At 44.4% G+C, this 18996-nt stretch overlaps 2 long non-coding RNA genes and 3 other non-coding genes across 5 annotated transcripts in view; all 5 read left to right on the forward strand.

The window, feature by feature from the left end:
* Positions 1-18996, forward strand: part of LOC128640842 (uncharacterized) — a 100529-nt gene that overhangs the window by 73851 nt on the left and 7682 nt on the right. The gene's annotated exons all lie outside the window — the stretch shown is intronic.
* Positions 14722-18992, forward strand: LOC128640845 (uncharacterized). Its single transcript, XR_008399404.1, has 5 exons — positions 14722-14807; positions 16315-16355; positions 16831-16881; positions 17555-17577; positions 18922-18992. It is a non-coding gene; the product is annotated as an uncharacterized LOC128640845 (long non-coding RNA).
* On the forward strand, positions 16681-16759 carry LOC128641481 (small nucleolar RNA SNORD79). The gene has a single exon (XR_008399510.1). It is a non-coding gene; the product is annotated as a small nucleolar RNA SNORD79 (small nucleolar RNA).
* LOC128641510 (small nucleolar RNA snR60/Z15/Z230/Z193/J17) lies at positions 17409-17492 on the forward strand. Its single transcript, XR_008399536.1, has one exon. It is a non-coding gene; the product is annotated as a small nucleolar RNA snR60/Z15/Z230/Z193/J17 (small nucleolar RNA).
* Positions 18767-18853, forward strand: LOC128641492 (small nucleolar RNA SNORD35). Its single transcript, XR_008399520.1, has one exon. It is a non-coding gene; the product is annotated as a small nucleolar RNA SNORD35 (small nucleolar RNA).

Here is an 18996-nt window from a genome sequence, read left to right on the forward strand (position 1 = left end):
TAAGGGCTCAGGGTGTATGGACTCAGGCGGAGTCTCTCCTTCCCATCAATATCCTAGAGTCGAGGGCAATATTCAATGTGCTTTGGGCTTGGCCTCAGTTGGCTTCGTCCCACTTCCTCAGATTCTAGTCGGAAAACATGACAACGATAGCTTACATCAATCATCAGGGAGGGACAAGAAGTTCCTTAGCAATGACAGAAGTAGCCGGGATAATGCAGTGGGCGGAGTCTCACTCTTGTCATCTGTCTGCGATCCTCATCCCAGGGGTGGACAACTGGGAAGCAGATTTTCTGAGCAGACTGACATTTCATCCGGGAGAGTGGGAAATCCGTCCGGAGGTATTTTCCAGCTTGATTCTCAGATGGGGCAGGCCGGAGTATGGATTTCATGGCATCTCGCCAGAATGCCAAGCTTCAGAGGTACGGGTCCAGGTCCAGGGATTCCCAGGCCAAGCTGATAGATGCCTTGGCAGTGCCTTGGTCTTTCAGGCTAGTTTATGTGTTCCCTCCATTTGCTCTCCTTCCCCGGGTGATTGCTCGAGTCAAACTGGAGAGGTCTTCAGTGATCTTCATCGCTCCTGCGTGGCCTCATGGGACTTGGTATGCTGATCCGGTGGACATGTAATCTTAGCCACCGTGGTTGCTTCCATTGAGGAAAGGTCTTCTCTTTCAGGGGTCCTTCCATCATCCGCATCAAGTTCTCTGCAGCTAACTGCTTGGAGGTTGAACGCTTAATTTTATCTAAGCGAGGGTTATCTGGTTCGGTCATAGATGCCTTTATTCAGGCACGTACGCCTGTTACTAGAAGAATTTCCCATTAGATATGGGGTAGATATCTTTATTGGTGCGAATCCGAGGGATACTCATGGAGTAGGGTTAGGATTCCCAGGATGTTGTCTTTTCTCCAATAGGGATTGGAGAAAGGGTTGTCGGCAAGTTCCTTAAAGGGACAGATTTTTGCCTTATCTATTTTGTTACTCAAGCGTCTGGCAGATGTTTCAGATGTTTAATCTTTTTGTCAGGCTCTGACTAGAATCAGGCCTGTGTTTAGACCAATTGCTCCTCCTTGGAGTTTGAATTTAGTTCTTAAAGTTCTTCAAGGGGTTCTGTTTGAACCTATGCATTCCATAGATATTAAGTTATTATCTTGGAAGGTTTTATTTTTGGTTGCTATTTCTTCTGCTCAAGGAGTATCTGAGCTTTCAGCTTTACAATGTGATTCTCCTTACCTTATTTTCCATTCTGATAAGGTGGTGTTACGTACTAAACCTGGTTTCCTTCCTAAGGTTGTTTCTAATAAGAATATTAATCAGGAAATTGTTGTTCCTTTCTTGTGTCCTAATACTTCTTCTAAAAAGGAGCGACTGTTACATAATTTGGACCTGGTCCGTGCCTTGAAGTTTTACTTGCAGGCCACTAAGGATTTTCGTCAATCTTCTTCCCTGGTTGTTGTGTTTTCTGGGAAGCGTAGGGGTCAGAAAGCTACGGCTACCTCTCTTTCTTGTTGGCTGAAGAGTATCATCCGTTTTGCATATGAGACTGCTGGACAGCAGCCTCCTGAGCGAATTGCGACTCATTCCACTAGGGCTGTGGTTTCCTCATGGGCATTCGAAAATGATGCTTCTGTTGAACAAATTTGCAAAGCTGCAACTTGGTCGTCTCTTCACACTTTTTCCAAATTTTACAAATTTGATAACTTTGCCTCGGCTGAGGCTGTTTTTGGGAGGAAAGTTTTTCAAGCAGTGGTGCCTTCCGTTTAGGTTTCCTGTCTTGTCCCTCCCTTTTCATCTGTGTACTATAGCTTTGGTATTTTATCCCACAAGTAAGGATGAAATCCGTGGACTCATATCTTGTAAAAGAAAAGGAAATTTATGCTTACCTGATACATTTTTTTCTTTTACGACCCGCCCTGTTTTTATAAGACAGGTCTTTATTTTTGTTAAACTTCAGACACCTCTGCACCTTGGCTTTTCCTTTCTCTTCCTAACTTCCTAACTGGTGCTCTTTGCCTCCTCCTGCTGACCAGGAAGCGATATCCCACAAGTAAGGATGAAATCCGTGGACTCATCGTATCGTAAAAGAAACAAATTTATCAGGTAAGCATATGTCACGGATACCAGACTGCAAGGGTTAAACCCCTACCCCCCTATAACCTTCCCCCTGTTGTTATCTAGACTATGTGTAAAGTGTCTTTCTGTTAATTGTATGAGTCATCCATTTGTCCTTTTGTAAACCAGGATGTGATTAGAATCTGTTTAACTAACCATTGTCTGATGTTTGTCCCATTGTATCATATTTGTTTCTATTTGTGTAGTAACTAAATCTCCATGTGTTGGAAATGTCTAAAAGCTGTGTTGTCTGTGAAATAAAGCAGTTCTATTTTCACCTGAAGGCTAGTCTGTATAGTCATTTAGGTGGGCTCCTGCTAGAATCACTTTCCTGGGCTACATAGCAGTTTGTTCCAGACAGTGGAAGGACCTGTTTGGTGGAGCTACCCAGTTGGGGTAGCCGGGGTATCCGTCACATTGGTGGCAGCGGTGGGATGCTTCCGTCTACCTGGAACGTCCAAACCACCAACTGAAGATCTTGCCGGATGGAGCAGTACCATGGGCTCCGGAAGGAAGAATTGAGAACGTTGCTGCAGACTAGAGGGAAAGTCGCCAGCAACAAGACAAAGGCAGTGCTCGTAGCCGAACTGATAAAGGACGATCGGGCTAGCAAACAGGCTGGTGGGTCGGACAGCGACCAAAGCGGAGGACAGCCCAATACAGCCTCCACTCAAGGGACTACGACATGCGACAGACAGCGGGAGGTACAGTGGCAACTAGCTCTCTATGGACCTAACCCCCCCAAGGAGGTCATTACTCGGATAGTGACTGACACCAACAAGATACACATGTTGGAGCTTCAGAAGTCTATAGGGGGGTCATGCCAGATTCCCTGGACACCCCTTCCCGGCCCAAGAAACTACCTCACGGGGCTTTCAGAACTTTCCAGGATGATGGGAGCGAGGATATCGACTGCTACCTACAGCTGTTTGAGACCCAGTGCCGGATGCATGGGGTCACTAATGCAGATAGGGTTACTATCTTAATTGGGAAACTATCTGGTAGGGCCCTGGAGGCTTTCCACACTGTCCCCTCTGAAGATCAAGGCAACTATGACCGGGTGAAGGAGCGCATCCTTGCTCGGTATGGACTCACCCCGGAGGCTCACCGGCTAAACTTCAGGGGACTACAAAGATAAGAGGAGCAGCCGTATACCGAGTTTGCCCACCGCTTAGCTAGATCCTTGAACTCCTGGGTTACTGGGTGCCACATCACCACCCTTGACAAAGCTGTTCAACTCCTCCTCCTGGAGCAGTTCTACAACTGCACCCCAGCAGAGATAAGGGACTGGGTAAAAGACACGAGACCCAGAACAGCTGACCAAGCCGCCGCCCTGGCCGATCGGTATGTGGATGCTCGGTGCCAGGCAGCCACAGACACCTAGCCAGCAACCCACTTCGCTCCAGCCCCAGCATGACCACCAACGCTTTTTAAGCAGCCCCAGACCTGACCGCCCCCTGTGTACCTGGCTAGAGGCAGCAATTCCCGGCGGTGTTATGGGTGTGGACACCCAGGCCATGTGGTACAAAACTGCCCAACAAGACAAAGAAACGCCCCAGCCAAGCCACCAAGGGACCCTGCACCAACTCTGTGGGGACTCCTCAAGCCTGCACCTACCAGGCCACCGCCCATTACGCGCATACAGCGAGCTCCGACCCCTATGCTGAGTGGACAGGAGAAGAAGTGGGTGTCTTGCACCACATCAGCTCAGTGGGCCAAGACAACCGACACCAACATCGGCAAGATGTCTGGGTCAACGGGCAGGCAGCTCAAGGAATGAGAGATACAGGGGCCACCATCTCTTTGATTCAGCCTCACCTTGTTCCCCCCACTGGCTGCACTGGATGGACCCTCGCTGTAGGGGTAGCGGGAGGTGCTGTTCTGAGGGTTCCTACTGCCTGGATCCATTTGGACTGGAAAACCGACGCCCGGAATGTAGAAGTGGGGGTTGCAAAACATCCCTGCCAAGGTTCTGTTGGGAAACAACCTCGGCCACCTTGTCTCTGCCTTTTTGGGGAATACCTCTCTGGACACCTGCCCTGTGACTACCTGCCAGCAGGCCAGATGCCAAGCCACCTCACCAACTCCGGGGACCCAGGTAAGACCTACTGCCCGGACTCTTACCTTACCCGAAATAACCATCCCCACTAAACCCGAACTTGCCGACACCCCCTCTTGGGCAACCCCATCCGACTTTGCCAAAGAGACCTTGAGCGACCCGACCCTAGCCCCTTACCGAGACCGAGTAGGTGCTGACGCCCAGGGCCCCAGAGACGAACGGTTCCAGTGGGAGGGCGAGCTCCTGTACCGGATCTCCAAGAGGAGAAAAGGACCGGTGCCCAAACGCCAGCTGGTCATACCAAAGAAAATAGGGCATGACATTCCGTTAGCTGGCGACTTAGGAAAACAAAGGACCCACCACCGTTTGACTCAAACCTTCTTCTGGCCAGGCATTACAGCTGATATTAAGGAATACTGTAAATCCTGTGAGGTTTGCCAGAAGGTAGGAAAAACGGGAGATCATACGAAAGCCCCCCTCCATCCCCTGCCCATTATTGATGAACCCTTTAGCCGAATAGCAGTAGACATCGTGGGGCCATTAGCTCGGCCCAGCCCCTCAGGGAACAAATACATCCTTACGGTGGTAGACTATGCCACCCGATACCCAGAGGCAATCCCCTTGGCCAATATCCAGGCAGAGACCATAGCAGATGCAATGCTCCAGATATTTTCCAGGGTAGGCTTCCCTCGGGAAGTGGTTTCCGATCAGGGAACACAGTTCACTGCGGAAATCACTCAACAACTCTGGAAGTTGTGCGGGATTAAACCCCTACACAGCGCCCCTTACCATCCCCAGACAAATGGGCTGTGTAGGAGGTTTAACGGGACCCTAAAGCAACTGCTTTGGATGTTCTCGGCCACTCACAGGGACTGGGAAAAATTCCTGCCACATCTCCTCTTTGCATATCGAGCGGTGCCTCAGGAATCCACAGGTTTTTCCCCCTTTGAACTACTGTATGGTAGAAAGGTTAGGGGCCCGCTAGATTTGGTACAAGCCCATTGGGAGGGAGCCACAGTGGGAGAGGAGCAATCTGTCGTGGGGTACGTACTCCAGCTCAGGGACCGGCTGCAGGACCTGGGAGCCCAGTTCCGTGAGAACCTTCAGGCCTCTCAGCACAAACAGAAGCAATGGTACGATCGCAATGCCTGTACCCGAACCCTGATAGTGGGACAGAAGGTCCTCGCCCTGAAGCCTGTCAAAACAGACAAGCTACAGGCCTCTTGGCAAGGACCCTACTGGGTTGTGGAACAACTAAACAACACCACATACCTGGTAGCGAAGTGTTCAGATGAAAGAAACCGTCGGACCCAGGGATGTGGCCGCTATCTGTGCGCCGGCAGTGTAGGACTCTGAAAGTCTTCCAATGCCGGAGCTGCCCAGACCTACTGACACCCCCCAGGGGGTGGATGACATATCCCTAGATGACAGGTTAGAGCCCGGACAGAAAAGGCAGGTCTGGCGACTCCTAGAACAGAGAAGTGACATGTTCTCTACTGTCCCTGGGTTTACCACCACAGCCATCCACCTGGTGGAGACCCCAGGACAGAACCCCCTGCGACAGGCTGCCTACAGGGTCCCAGAGGCCGTCAGGGAAAGTATGCCCCGGGAGCTCCGGGTAATGTTGGACCTCGGTGTCATTAAACCATCCAAAAGTCCCTGGGCCTCCCCGGTAGTGTTAGTACCCAAAAAGGACGGAACTACCCGGTTCTGCGTTGACTACCGTAGACTCAATGACAGAACCACCACTGACGCCTATCCCATGCCCCGAGTAGATGACCTGTTAGATCGAATCGCCCGGGGCCACTTCCTGACCACCCTCGACCTATGCAAGGGTTATTGGCAAATTCCCCTCGACCCTGAGTCCATCCCCAAGTCTGCCTTCATCACTCCCTTCGGCTTATACCAGTTTAAGGTCATGTCGTTTGGAATGAAGAATGCCCCAGCCACTTTCCAAAGAATGATAGACCGCCTGTTAGATGGCCTCCAGGACTATGCCTGTGCATACCTGGATGACATCGCTATCTATAGTGAGACCTGGGAGGACCATCTGATCCACTTGGCATCGTCTTAGATCGTCTTCGAGCCGCCGGACTAACCTTGAAGCCAGATAAGTGTACTATTGGGCGCTCGGAGGTTCAATACTTGGGCCACCGAGTTGGCTGCGGTAAGTCGAGGCAGTGGCTAACTGGCCCACCCCCAGGACCAAAACCCAAGTCCTTGCCTTTTTGGGTACTGCAGGCTACTACCGGAGGTTTGTCCCCAATTACAGCACCCTCGCCAAACCCCTGACTGACCTTACCCGTAAACGACTTCCCCGACAGCTCCTGTGGTCCCCCGAGTGTGAACAAGCCTTCCAGAGTCTTAAGTCTGCCTTAATCTCTGCTCCAGTACTGGCCACTCCTAACCCAGCCAAACGCTTTTCTGTCCACACAGATGCCTCCATGTTTGGGTTGGGGGCAATACTAAGTCAGGCAGACGAGGAAGGAAGGGACCACCCGTTGCCTACCTCAGTAGAAAACTGCTACCCCGGGAAGTAGGCTACGCGGTGGTCGAGAAAGAATGTCTGGCGCTGGTATGGGCTTTGAAGAAGTTGCAGCCCTACCTATATGGAAGATCCTTTACCGTCCTCACTGACCATAATCCCCTTGTATGGCTCAACCGAGTTTCCGGAGACAACGGGAGACTGTTGAGGTGGAGCCTAGCCCTGCAGCAATTTAACTTTGACATTCAGTACCGACCGGGAAAAAGCAATGGGAATGCTGACAGACTTTCCCGGTGGACTGAAGTGGCATAAACTCCTCGGACATCCCCAGGCCGACCCGTATGTGGATCTAGCCGAGTCTGTCGAACTGGAGGGGGGGAGATGTCACGGATACCAGACTGCAAGGGTTAAACCCCTACCCCCCTATAACCTTCCCCCTGTTGTTATCTAGACTATGTAAAGTGTCTTTCTGTTAATTGTATGAGTCCATTTGTCCTTTTGTAAACCAGGATGTGATTAGAATCTGTTTAACTAACCATTGTCTGATGTTTGTCCCATTGTATCATATTTGTTTCTATTTGTGTAGTAACTAAATCGCCATGTGTTGGAAATGTCTAAAAGCTGTGGTCAATAAACCCCTACCCCCTGTAACCTCACCCCTGTTGTTATCTAGTCTATGTGTAAACTGTCTTTCTGTTATTGTGAGTCATTCATTTGTCCTTTTGTAAGTCAAGATGTGATTAGAATCTGTTTAACTAACCATTGTCTGATGTTTGTCCCATTGTATAATATTTGTTTCTATTTGTGTAGTAACTAAATCCCCATGTGTTGGAAATGTATACAAGCTAGAATCACTTTCCTGGGTTACATAGCAGTTTGTTCCAGACAGTGGAAGGACCCGTTTGGCAGAGCTACCCAGTCGGGGTAGCCGGGGTATCCGTCACAGCATACATTTCCTTTTTATTAAATAATATTTATTAAATTATAAATTCTATACTTTTACTGTGGTTGTGGTTATCTTTAAGCTTTTTTAGCGTTGTCCATACCCCATTTTTTTACCGTTAAATTACTGGTACATCTAATTATTTTATTCATGTATACATTATGCTGAATTGATATAAACAGTGGGTAATGGTATTATTTAGGTGGGCTTGGTATCTCCTCAGCACTGTTTATTGATAGTCCATTATTCTGTAGAACCGATTCCCTTACCTACACATATCTCTGTCACAGGTTTATCACTCTGGCTGATAACAACAAAATAGTATAATTTGCTTTCATCACTATACTGTGCCACTGTATACAGTATGTGGGGGCTGGACCATGTCACAGGCTACTGTGGTCACTTTATAAAGTACTGGGGCGGGTAGGGTCAGGCCAGTCATCTCACCGGCAGATAACAAACTGTGTCACTAACTCATACAGTACTGGTGGGTTAAACAGAGTCACTATATACAATAATAGTGGGTCAGACCATCTCACAGACTGTGGGCACAGGGTACCCCCTTTTGCAGTCATGTAATCTGATTTTCAAAAAAAACAATTCTGTGTTAAAGGTTGAAAAAAAAGATATGTATCAAATTCACATTTTTTTGGTGGGGGCCCTTCTTAAATTCTTGCACCTGGGCATTAGTTCTAGTTATGACTTTGAATATGATACAGAGAAACATGCAGAGATTACTGCAGGTAGCAATTGTTTCTCTTGTAAGGTGTATCCAGTCCACGGATTCATCCATTACTTGTGGGATATTCTCCTTCCCAACAGGAAGTTGCAAGAGGACACCCACAGCAGAGCTGTCTATATAGCTCCTCCCCTAACTGCCACCCCCAGTCATTCTCTTGCAACTCTCGACAAGAAAGGAAGTATCAAGAGATATGTGGTGACTTAGTGTAGTTTTACCTTCAATCAAGAGTTTGTTATTTTTAAACTGTACCGGCGTTGTACTGTTTTACTCTCAGGCAGAAATTAGAAGAAGAGTTCTGCCTGAAGGTTTGATGATCTTAGCGGTTTGTAACTAAGGTCCACTGCTGTTCTCACACATAACTGAAGAGTATGGGACAACTTCAGTTGGGGGAACGGTCTGCAGATTACCTGCTTTGAGGTATGTTCAGTATTTTTATTTCTAGAGAGATGAAATGAGTTCTAGAAAATGCTGACAGAGCCTTGTGTATATTGAGGTAAGCCTGATGCAGTGATTTAACAGCGACTCATGTTATTACTTATATTACTTAGTGACAAAACGTTTACATGACTTCATAAATAGGACGTTTTTTCTCTGAGGGAGATAACTCTTTATTTCGGGCCTAGTTTCCACATGGCTAATCAGATACTCCTAGGAGTACTTTCTTAAGGCCCCTCTGGCATCCAGTACATGGTGGGAGGGGCCTATTTTAGCACTCTAAATGCACAGTTTAATTTCCAGCTTCCCTAGAGGAGTCCTCTGACACCTGAGGACCATTACAAGGGGTTTATTTCTGCACAAAATCGTATTTGAGGGCAGGTAGGAGCCTCAGCAGAGCTGTGGCAGGGTGCTCAACTGTCTTTTAACGTTTTTTAACGTTTTTTAAATCCGGTTTGGGGCCTAAGGGGTTAACCATCCATTTGCAAGTGGGTGCAATGCTGCTTTAGTCCCTTACACACACTGTAAAAATTTCAGACTTTACTATATTTTTTCACTGTTTTGCAGTTTAAGTGTTAGTTTTTTTTCTCTTAAAGGCACAGTAACTTTTTGTTTAATTGCTGTTTTACCTTTATTAAAGTGTTTTCCAAGCTTGCTTGTCTCATTACTAGTCTGTTAAACATGTCTGACATAGAGGAAACTCCTTGTTCAATATGTTTAGAAGCCATGGTGGAACCCCCTCTTAGAATGTGTACCAAATGTACTGAAATTTCTATAAACTATAAAGACCATATTATGGCGTTTAAAGATTTATCTCCAGGGGGTTCTCTGACTGAAAAAAGGGAGATTATGCCATCTAGCTCTCCCCATGTGTCAGAACTTATAACTCCCGCTCAAGTGACGCCAAGTACATCTAGCGCGTCTAATTCTTTTATCTTACAGGATATGGCGGCAGTTATGAATAATACCCTCACAGAGGTATTGTCCAAACTGCCAGGGTTACAAGGAAAGCGAGACAGCTCTGGGGCTAGAACTAATACAGAGCTTTCTGACGCTTTAATGCCTGTGTCCGATATACCCTCACAATACTCAGAAGCCGAGGCAGGTGAGCTTCTATCTGTGGGTGACATTTCAGACTCAGCAAAGGCGTTACTTCAGTCTAATTCTGAAATGACAGCATTTAAATTTAAGCTTGAACACCTACGCTTATTGCTTAGGGAGGTTTTAGCGACTCTGGATGACTGTGACCCCATTGTGGTTCCAGAGAAATTGTGTAAAATGGACAAATACTTTGCAGTGCCTGTTTACACTGATGTTTTTCCAGTCCCAAAGAGGTGTTCGGAAATTATTACTAAGGAATGGGATAGACCAGGTGTGCCGTTCTCTCCCCCTCCTGCTTCAAAAAGATGTTTTCCCATAGATGCCGCCATGCGGGACTCGTGGCAGACGGTCCCTAAGGTGGAGGGAGCAGTCTCTACCCTAGCTAAGCGTACAACTATCCCCGTCGAGGACAGTTGTGCTTTCCTAGATCCTATGGATAAAAAATTGGAGGGTCTCCTTAAGAAAATTTTTATACATCAAGGTTCTATTCTCCAGCCTCTTGCATGCATAGCCCCAGTTACTGCTGCAGCGGCTTTTTGGTTCGAGTCTCTTGAGGAGGCTCTACAGGTAGAGACCCTGTTAGACGATATTCTAGACAGGATTAAAGCTCTTAAGTTAGCCAATTCCTTTATTTCTGACGCCGTTTTTCAGTTAACCAAACTAACGGCTAAGAATTCAGGTTTTGCCATTTTGGCGCGTAGGGTGCTATGGCTTAAGTCCTGGTCAGCAGATGTTACTTCAAAGACTAAAATTCTTAACATCCCCTTCAAGGGACAGACCCTATTCGGGCCTGGTCTGAAGGAGATCATTTCTGATATTACTGGAGGAAAAGGTCCTGCCCTTCCTCAGGATAGGTCCAATAAGTTAAGGACCAAACAGAATAATTTTCGTTCTTTTCGAAACTTCAAGAGTGGCGCAGCTTCAACTTCCTCTAATGCAAAACAAGAGGGAAATTTCGTACAGTCCAAACCAGTCTGGAGACCTAACCAGGCTTGGAACAAGGGGAAGCAGGCCAAGAAACCTGCGGCTGCCTCTAAGACAGCATGAAGGAGTAGCCCCCGATCCGGGACCGGATCTAGTGGGGGGCAGACTTTCTCTCTTCGCCCAGGCTTGGGCAAGAGACGTCCAGGATCCCTGGGTGCTACAGATTGTTTCCCAGGGATATCTTCTGGAATTCAAAGGGTCATCTCCAAAGGGGAGATTTCATCTCTCACAACTATCTGTAAACCAGATAAAAAGAGAGGCATTCTTACGTTGCGTTCAAGACCTACTGGTTATGGGAGTGATCCACCCAGTTCCAGGAGAAGAACAGGGGCTGGGTTTCTATTCAAACCTGTTTATAGTTCCCAAAAAAGAGGGAACTTTCAGACCTATCTTGGATCTCAAGATCCTAAACAAATTTCTCAGGGTCCCATCCTTCAAGATGGAGACAATCCGAACCATCCTCCCTATGATCCAGGAGGGTCAATATATGACTACAGTGGACTTAAAGGATGCTTATCTCCACATTCCGATTCACAGAGATCATCATCAGTTCCTCAGGATTGCCTTCCTAGACAGCCATTAACAGTTTGTGGCTCTTCCCTTCGGGTTAGCCACGGCACCAAGAATCTTTACTAAGGTTCTAGGGTCCCTTCTGGCAGTTCTAAGGCCGCGGGGCCTAGCGGTAGCCCCTTACCTAGACGACATTCTGATTCAGGCGTCGACTCTTCAAATCGCCAAGTCCCATACGGACATTGTTCTGGCCTTTCTGAGGTCTCATGGGTGGAAAGTGAACATAGAAAAGAGTTCTCTCTCTACTCTCACAAGAGTTTCCTTCCTAGGAACTCTAATAGATTCAGTAGAAATGAAATTTTTTCTGACAGAAGTCAGGATATCAAAGCTTCTAACCTCTTGCCGTGCTCTTCATTCCACTTCTCGGCCGTCAGTGGCTCAGTGTATGGAAATGATCGGCCTAATGGTAGCGGCAATGGACATAGTTCCGTTTGCCCGCCTACATCTCAGACCACTGCAACTTTGCATGCTCAACCAGTGGAATGGGGACTACACAGATTTGTCTCCTCTGTTAGATCTGGATCAAGAGACCAGGGATTCTCTTCTCTGGTGGTTATATCGAGTCCATCTGTCCAGGGGAATGAGTTTCCGCAGGCCAGAGTGGACTATAGTGATGACAGATGCCAGCCTTCTGGGCTGGGGCGCAGTCTGGAACTCCCTGAAGGCTCAGGGTTCGTGGACTCAGGAGGAAGCCCTCCTTCCGATAAACATTCTGGAACTAAGAGCGATATTCAATGCTCTTCAGGCTTGGCCTCAACTAGCTGCGGCCAAGTTCATCAGATTTCAGTCGGACAATATCACGACTGTAGCCTATATCAACCATCAGGGGGGAACAAGGTGTCCCCTGGCCATGATGGAGGTTTGCAAGATAATTCTATGGGCAGAGATTCACTCTTCCCATCTCTCAGCTATCCATATCCCAGGAGTAGAGAACTGGGAGGCGGATTTTTTAAGTCGCCAGACTTTTCATCCGGGGGAGTGGGAGCTCCATCCGGAGGTATTTGCCCAGCTGATTCATCTATGGGGCAAACCAGAACTGGATCTGATGGCGTCTCGTCAGAACGCCAAGCTTCCTTGTTATGGGTCCAGGTCAAGGGATCCCCAGGCAACGCTGATAGATGCTCTAGCAGTGCCCTGGTCCTTCAGCCTGACTTATGTGTTTCCACCATTTCCTCTCCTCCCTCGTCTGATTGCCAAGATCAAGCAGGAGAGAGCTTCAGTGATTTTGATAGCACCTGCGTGGCCACGGAGGACTTGGTATGCAGATCTGGTGGACATGTCATCCTTCCCACCATGGACTCTGTCGCTGAGGCAGGACCTTCTACTCCAAGGTCAATTCAAACATCCAAATCTAGTTTCTCTGCGTCTGACTCCTTGGAGATTGAACGCTTGATTTTATCAAAGCGTGGTTTCTTTGAGTCGGTCATTGATACCTTGATTCAGGCTCGAAAGCCTGTCACCAGGAAAATCTATCATAAGATATGGTGTAAATATCTTCTTTGGTGTGAATCCAAGGGTTACTCGTGGAGTAAGGTCAGGATTCCTAGGATACTATCTTTTCTCCAGGCTTTGTTAGAATCAGGCCTGTGTTTAAACCTGTTGCTCCGCCATGGAGTTTAAATTTAGTTCTTAAGGTTCTTCAAGGGGTTCCGTTTGAACCCTTGCATTCCATAGATATCAAGCTGTTATCTTGGAAAGTTCTGTTTTTAGTAGCTATCTCTTTGGCTCGAAGAGTTTCAGAATTATCTGCCTTGCAGTGTGATTCCCCTTATCTAATCTTCCATGCAGATAAGGTAGTTTTGCGTACCAAACCTGGGTTTCTTCCTAAGGTAGTATCTAATAGGAATATCAATCAGGAAATTGTTGTTCCGTCACTGTGTCCTAATCCTTCTTCAAGGAAGGAACGTCTGTTACACAATCTTGACGTGGTTTGTGCTTTAAAGTTTTATTTGCAAGCTACTAAGGAGTTTCGTCAAACATCTTCATTGTTTGTTGTCTACTCTGGAAAGAGGAGAGGCCAAAAGGCTTCTGCAACTTCTCTTTCTTTTTGGCTAAGAAGCATAATCCGTTTGGCTTATGAGACTGCTGGCCAGCAGCCTCCTGAAAGAATTACAGCTCATTCTACTAGAGCGGTAGCTTCCACATGGGCTTTTAAAAATGAGGCCTCTGTTGAACAGATTTGTAAGGCGGCAACTTGGTCTTCGCTTCATACTTTTTCCAAATTTGATACTTTTGCTTCTTCGAAGGCTATTTTTGGGAGAAAGGTCTTACAGGCAGTGGTGCCTTCCGTTTAAGTACCTGCCTTGTCCCTCCATTCATCCGTGTCCTAAAGCTTTGGTATTGGTATCCCACAAGTAATGGATAAACCTGTGGACTGGATACACCTTACAAGAGAAAACAAAGTTTATGCTTACCTGATAAATTTCTTTCTCTTGTGGTGTATCCAGTCCACGGCCCGCCCTGTCACTTTAAGGCAGGTGTTTTTATTTTTAAACTACAGTCACCACTGCACCCTATAGTTTCTCTTTTTTTCTTGCTTGTCTTCGGTCGAATGACTGGGGGTGGCAGTTAGGGGAGGGGCTATATAGACAGCTCTGATGTGGGTGTCCTCTTGCAACTTCCTGTTGGGAAGGAGAATATCCCACAAGTAATGGATGAACCCGTGGACTGGATACACCACAAGAGAAAGAAATTTATCAGGTAAGCATAAATTTTGTTTTTTCTATGTATGGGGCAATCTTGCACACCCATCGTAGAACAGTGCACAAACTCTTTTATATCTGGACTTGGATTGGCCACAACAAATATGTCCAAGAATACAAAGTTCCATCAGTCTCTTAAAGGGGTGTATACTTGGACTGTGCTAGTCTGCAAAACTACAAAATAGCATTTTAACATGTCTGCTGATCTTCCACACTGCTTAAAAGGCAGGTACATTGTATATTAAATAATCAACTGCATGTATTTTTGATATCCCTAAATAACACAATAGACAGAATTCATTGCAGTAAATATAAAATACGCCCCACAATATCTTCATAAGTATGTGCCACCCCAGATGATCGTTATTAAAAAGATTCCGAACAGACCATAATAAGACAGTAATGTACAGATTCTAAAGGAAGAAGGATCGGTAGGAATTATGTATGTACAGAGCGTAATCAGGTGTGAACAAGTTGCTGATTTTAGTAGTAAGCCAATCACGTCAACCGCTCATCGAAATAGGCGTGGTCTCCGCAACCTACCTCCCGCTCCCCTTGTAGGCGTGGCCTTGGTGATATAACGCGGTACTAGCGGAAGGTTCTATAGTGTTATATTACAGTCTCCAGTAGGTTGCGGTGCGGGATTGCTGGTCTGTCAGACATGGAGTCCCAACTGGAGGTATGAGAGCTGCTCTGACATAGGGTATTAACCCGTTGCTGCCAAATAAGAGAAATAGGCTTTAGTAATATATGGCTATCTGGTAATACGGTAACTACCTTGTTCTACGGGTTTACCTGAAGGGGCAGGGCACCTTTATATTGCAATGAAATTGAACATTTAACATGCGTGGTGTAAGCCCAAGTGATCACTGATTTGTGTAGGACAAGTAAATAGAGATATATTGTTACATATGTCATTTTATATTTGGGGAACATTTTATGGAAGTTGCGGGTCCTTTTTTCTTGCTATAGATTTTGCTGAAACAGTCTCTATTCCTTTATCTTCTTATCGCAGCATTGATGCTAATCCTGGAAATTTGTATCAATGTTCATGTGTTTGCAAGAAAGTGTGATTGTAACAAACTACTTGCTTGCATTTAACTATGTGTTTAACCTCTGCTAAGGGTTTAAAGGGAAATCAAACACATTGCAATTATATAACATTTCAGTTGTGTTGCTATAGAATATAATGGCTAAGGTTTAGCGTTTTAAAACTAATTATTTTTTCTGCATTGATTTTTCAATAACCAAACTCCACCCACTCTGTCTTATTGAGAGAAGCCAATCAGGGTTTTAGTCAACAGACAAGACTATTAACACTAAAAGCTATTAACTATAAAATGCATTGTTTTGCAGTTATCTGATAACTCTGGTTAGGGGTAGACCTGTAGCAGAGTTAGCCTTGAGCTAGCTTTGATTAGAAATGGCTCCATTTTTCAGAGCTAAATTACATAAAAAGAAGTAAATATTGAAAGTATATTTCAAAAAATAATCAACACACATTTTATACAGCTATCTCATACTGTCCCTTTAAAAAACAGTCAGATTCAAAGCTGCTGAACACATCTGGTGAGACATTGATGGCTTCATACCCCTTGTCAATCAGCAGGTAGCTTGTAGTACTGCATTGGAAAGTTGTTTCAAATTGCTCTTTGAATCCTGCTAGAACATTTTTGGGTTTCATGTCCCTTTATTTTAACATTAACAAAGGCTAACAGTTTTTTTGTTTTGCTTTAAATAGCAGAACATGTTCTAGTATTGCACTGCATAATGCTACTTGACTGGCAAGATTTTCTGTGGAGAGCCCTGCTGCACTAGTGTGTGCTTTCTGGTTTATTGTAGTGGGGTTTTCCAAATCAAATTTTAAACCTCCCAAAACACTCAATTTAGCTTAACAGTAACCAAAGTGTGTAGTTTTTACTCAATCTTTTTATTTGGTGCTGCTTGTTTTTTTACAAATATTAAATGTAGTAATATCCTGAATAAAGTGTAGCTCTCTAGTAAAACAAGGGATTACTGTGTACTCTGCTAGTTGTTAATGCCACAATGATGATCCTATATTTGCTACTCTTGACAGCTGGAATGACGAGAGAGCTTTACCACCTTTTTATAACTGAGGCAAATCTTTATCTGTGTGCGCAGTCTGGCTGCAGTTTCTTTGTCTAACACTTCTTGTCTTTCTCCAGATGTACAAAGTCACTTGCGCTATCCCTGGCTTTTCAGTCATGTAAGTGATGTCCATTTAACTGGTACATGTAAAATACTATTTATACAATGTATTTAGTGTGCTTCCCTCTAGTCATGGGTACTGCAATGGTGACATTTAACTATTTCATTTCTGACCTGTTTGCACTTGTTGAATGCCTTTTCTTCATATAAGTGCAGTGTAATTTAGGTTCCATAATGGCAGCCCCTATGATTAGACAGAGGTGCAGGATGTTGTACTAAACAATTTTACCTCTTATAGAGGTGCTGGGTATAGAATACAAAGGTTGACAAACATTGTGTCTTTGCTGTTCACTTCCATAGTATGAGAACCTAACTTAGGATTGTACTAATCATGATGATTTGGTTTAATCAATGGGAATCTCTCTGATAAAGGATGCGGGAACTCTTCATACTGACTTAGTACATTAAGACACATTGACCTTGTGTGGGGGATAGGGGTTGCCTATATTAACTTTGTGTTTTTGTTTTTTAAGGATTTCTGATGTAGAAGTGTTTGAAATTTACCACCAGAGGGCCATGAACAGGTTTGTACTTTGATTCTTAAGCCACGCTGCTTTCTTTACTGCAGCCATTTCTTTAGTGCATTAGACAAATGGTACTTTCTATAGCAGCCTGTATTTGGCGATTATTAAAGGATAGAATTCAGACATTGTTTTCAGGTCTCTGGAATTATCCAGGTATATTTTGTTGAAGGAAGGATTTGTGCATGTTTACTATAAAGCTTAGTGATCTAAATATGTCCCCTAATCTGATGTGACAACCCCTACAGGTGTTGATACTTCATAAATAAAATGGAAATATTAATTTACCATATGATTATAAAGTGCCAACATATTCCGCAGCGCTGTCCATGGGTACAATTTAAATAAAACAATGATTTACATGAGAATAAAGGAATTTAAAAATTTATTACAGGCTCAAGATTTTTAAGTTGGTTACTGTGCTGTAGGAAATGTTAAACTGAAGTCTGTCTTGGCATTAACCAGCCATGTTCTAGTTTAAATGGCAATTTAGATCTCATTATTCTGAGACTTTAAAATTGTTAGGTGATCTGACACAATGATGACAACATAGTTCAGCAGATGGACCCTGATGAATATTACAGCTTGTCTTTCGCTCCTATCTGATGTGTCAGATGCAATAATGGATTCTTGAGGGTTTTCATTGTACTTTTGCTAACCTTATTCTTTTCTCTAGGTGATGTGCTGCACCAGTGTTTGGTAAGTGTCTCAATCCTCAAATTACTGTTTTGTTTTTTTTTGTAGGAAAAATGTCAGTTTAGGATTCTGTAACTAGTTTAAATTTAACTGCAAATTGCAAGATGCAGGGATGAATGGCAATAATATAAAACAAGGTTTTAAAGAGGCAGTAAAGTCACAATAAAACTATTTTTTTGGGGGGGGGGGATCTTAATTTTTTCCAATTATATCTCTTGGTATTTAAGAGTAATCCTAGGATAGTTTAGGAGCATGCAGTGTTTGCATCATTGCATAACTGCAATAATGCTGTAAACACTCCTAACCTCATGTTAACCTACCTAGGTGTATGCTTCAACAAAGGATACTGAGAACAAAACATTTGATTTAGATCATGCAATTAACAGCTTTTCCATTTACTGCTTTCTAAATCCTGAAAGTTTAACTGACTTTACTGTCCCTTTAAGATTTAAACTAGATTACAAAGTCATACAAGTGATTAAGACTTGCCCAGACTTAGCATGGCAAATATAAAACCACCTAAGTACTAGCCAATTCTGGAACACTAGGTTTTATCAGGGTAAAGTTCCTTTTTATAGAACCCTCAGTAGTTCAGAGCGATAACACAACTTGTTAAAGTGCTTCATTATAGATGGTAGACTTTCCAATGTTGGAGCTATTGGAATAATTTGCTAAGTTAAACTGGCTTATCAAATTAGTATCCTTAAAGGACCAGTCAACACACTAGATTTGCATAATCAACAAATGCAAGATGACAAAATGCAATAGCACTTAGTCTGAACTTCGAATGAGTATTAGATTTTTTTTTTTTTTTATAACCAATTTCAGTTATGTATATTTCCACTCCCCCTGTACCATGTGATGCCAATCAGCCTATCACAAATGCATATACATATAGTCTGTGAATTCTTGCACATGCTCAGTAGGATCTTATGACTCAAAGTGTAAATATAAAAGACTGCACTTTTTTTTTTTTTTTTTTTTTTTAGGAAGTAAATTGGAAAGATGTTTAAAATTACATGCTGTATCTTAACACATGACTATTTAATTTAACCAGAGTGTCCCTTTAAGTGTCAAGGAACTTTTGTTTAGACTTAGAATTCTGATTTTTAAATTCAAACTTTAACACTGAAGCCTGCATAGAAGCTGCCTAACTAGCTGTAATCTGAGTACATCAGGACTAATACTGAGCTGCACATGATGTTTTATCTCACAATGGTCTTCCAAGTTTCACTGAAGCTGTGACGACACTGCCAATTGGCTTTGCTGATGCATATGCTCAAATGGTACTAAATTAAAATGGGTGATTTGAATGTTTTTATTTACTTTTCTATTTTGTTTACTTAGGTGTAAGATCATGCCTGGTTGAAGATGGAAGTACAGGTCATTTAAGGACTGAAGAAATTTCCCAGATGTAGGTAG

This window comes from Bombina bombina, chromosome 10 (genome assembly GCF_027579735.1).
Source record: "Bombina bombina isolate aBomBom1 chromosome 10, aBomBom1.pri, whole genome shotgun sequence".
NCBI lineage: Eukaryota > Metazoa > Chordata > Amphibia > Anura > Bombinatoridae > Bombina > Bombina bombina.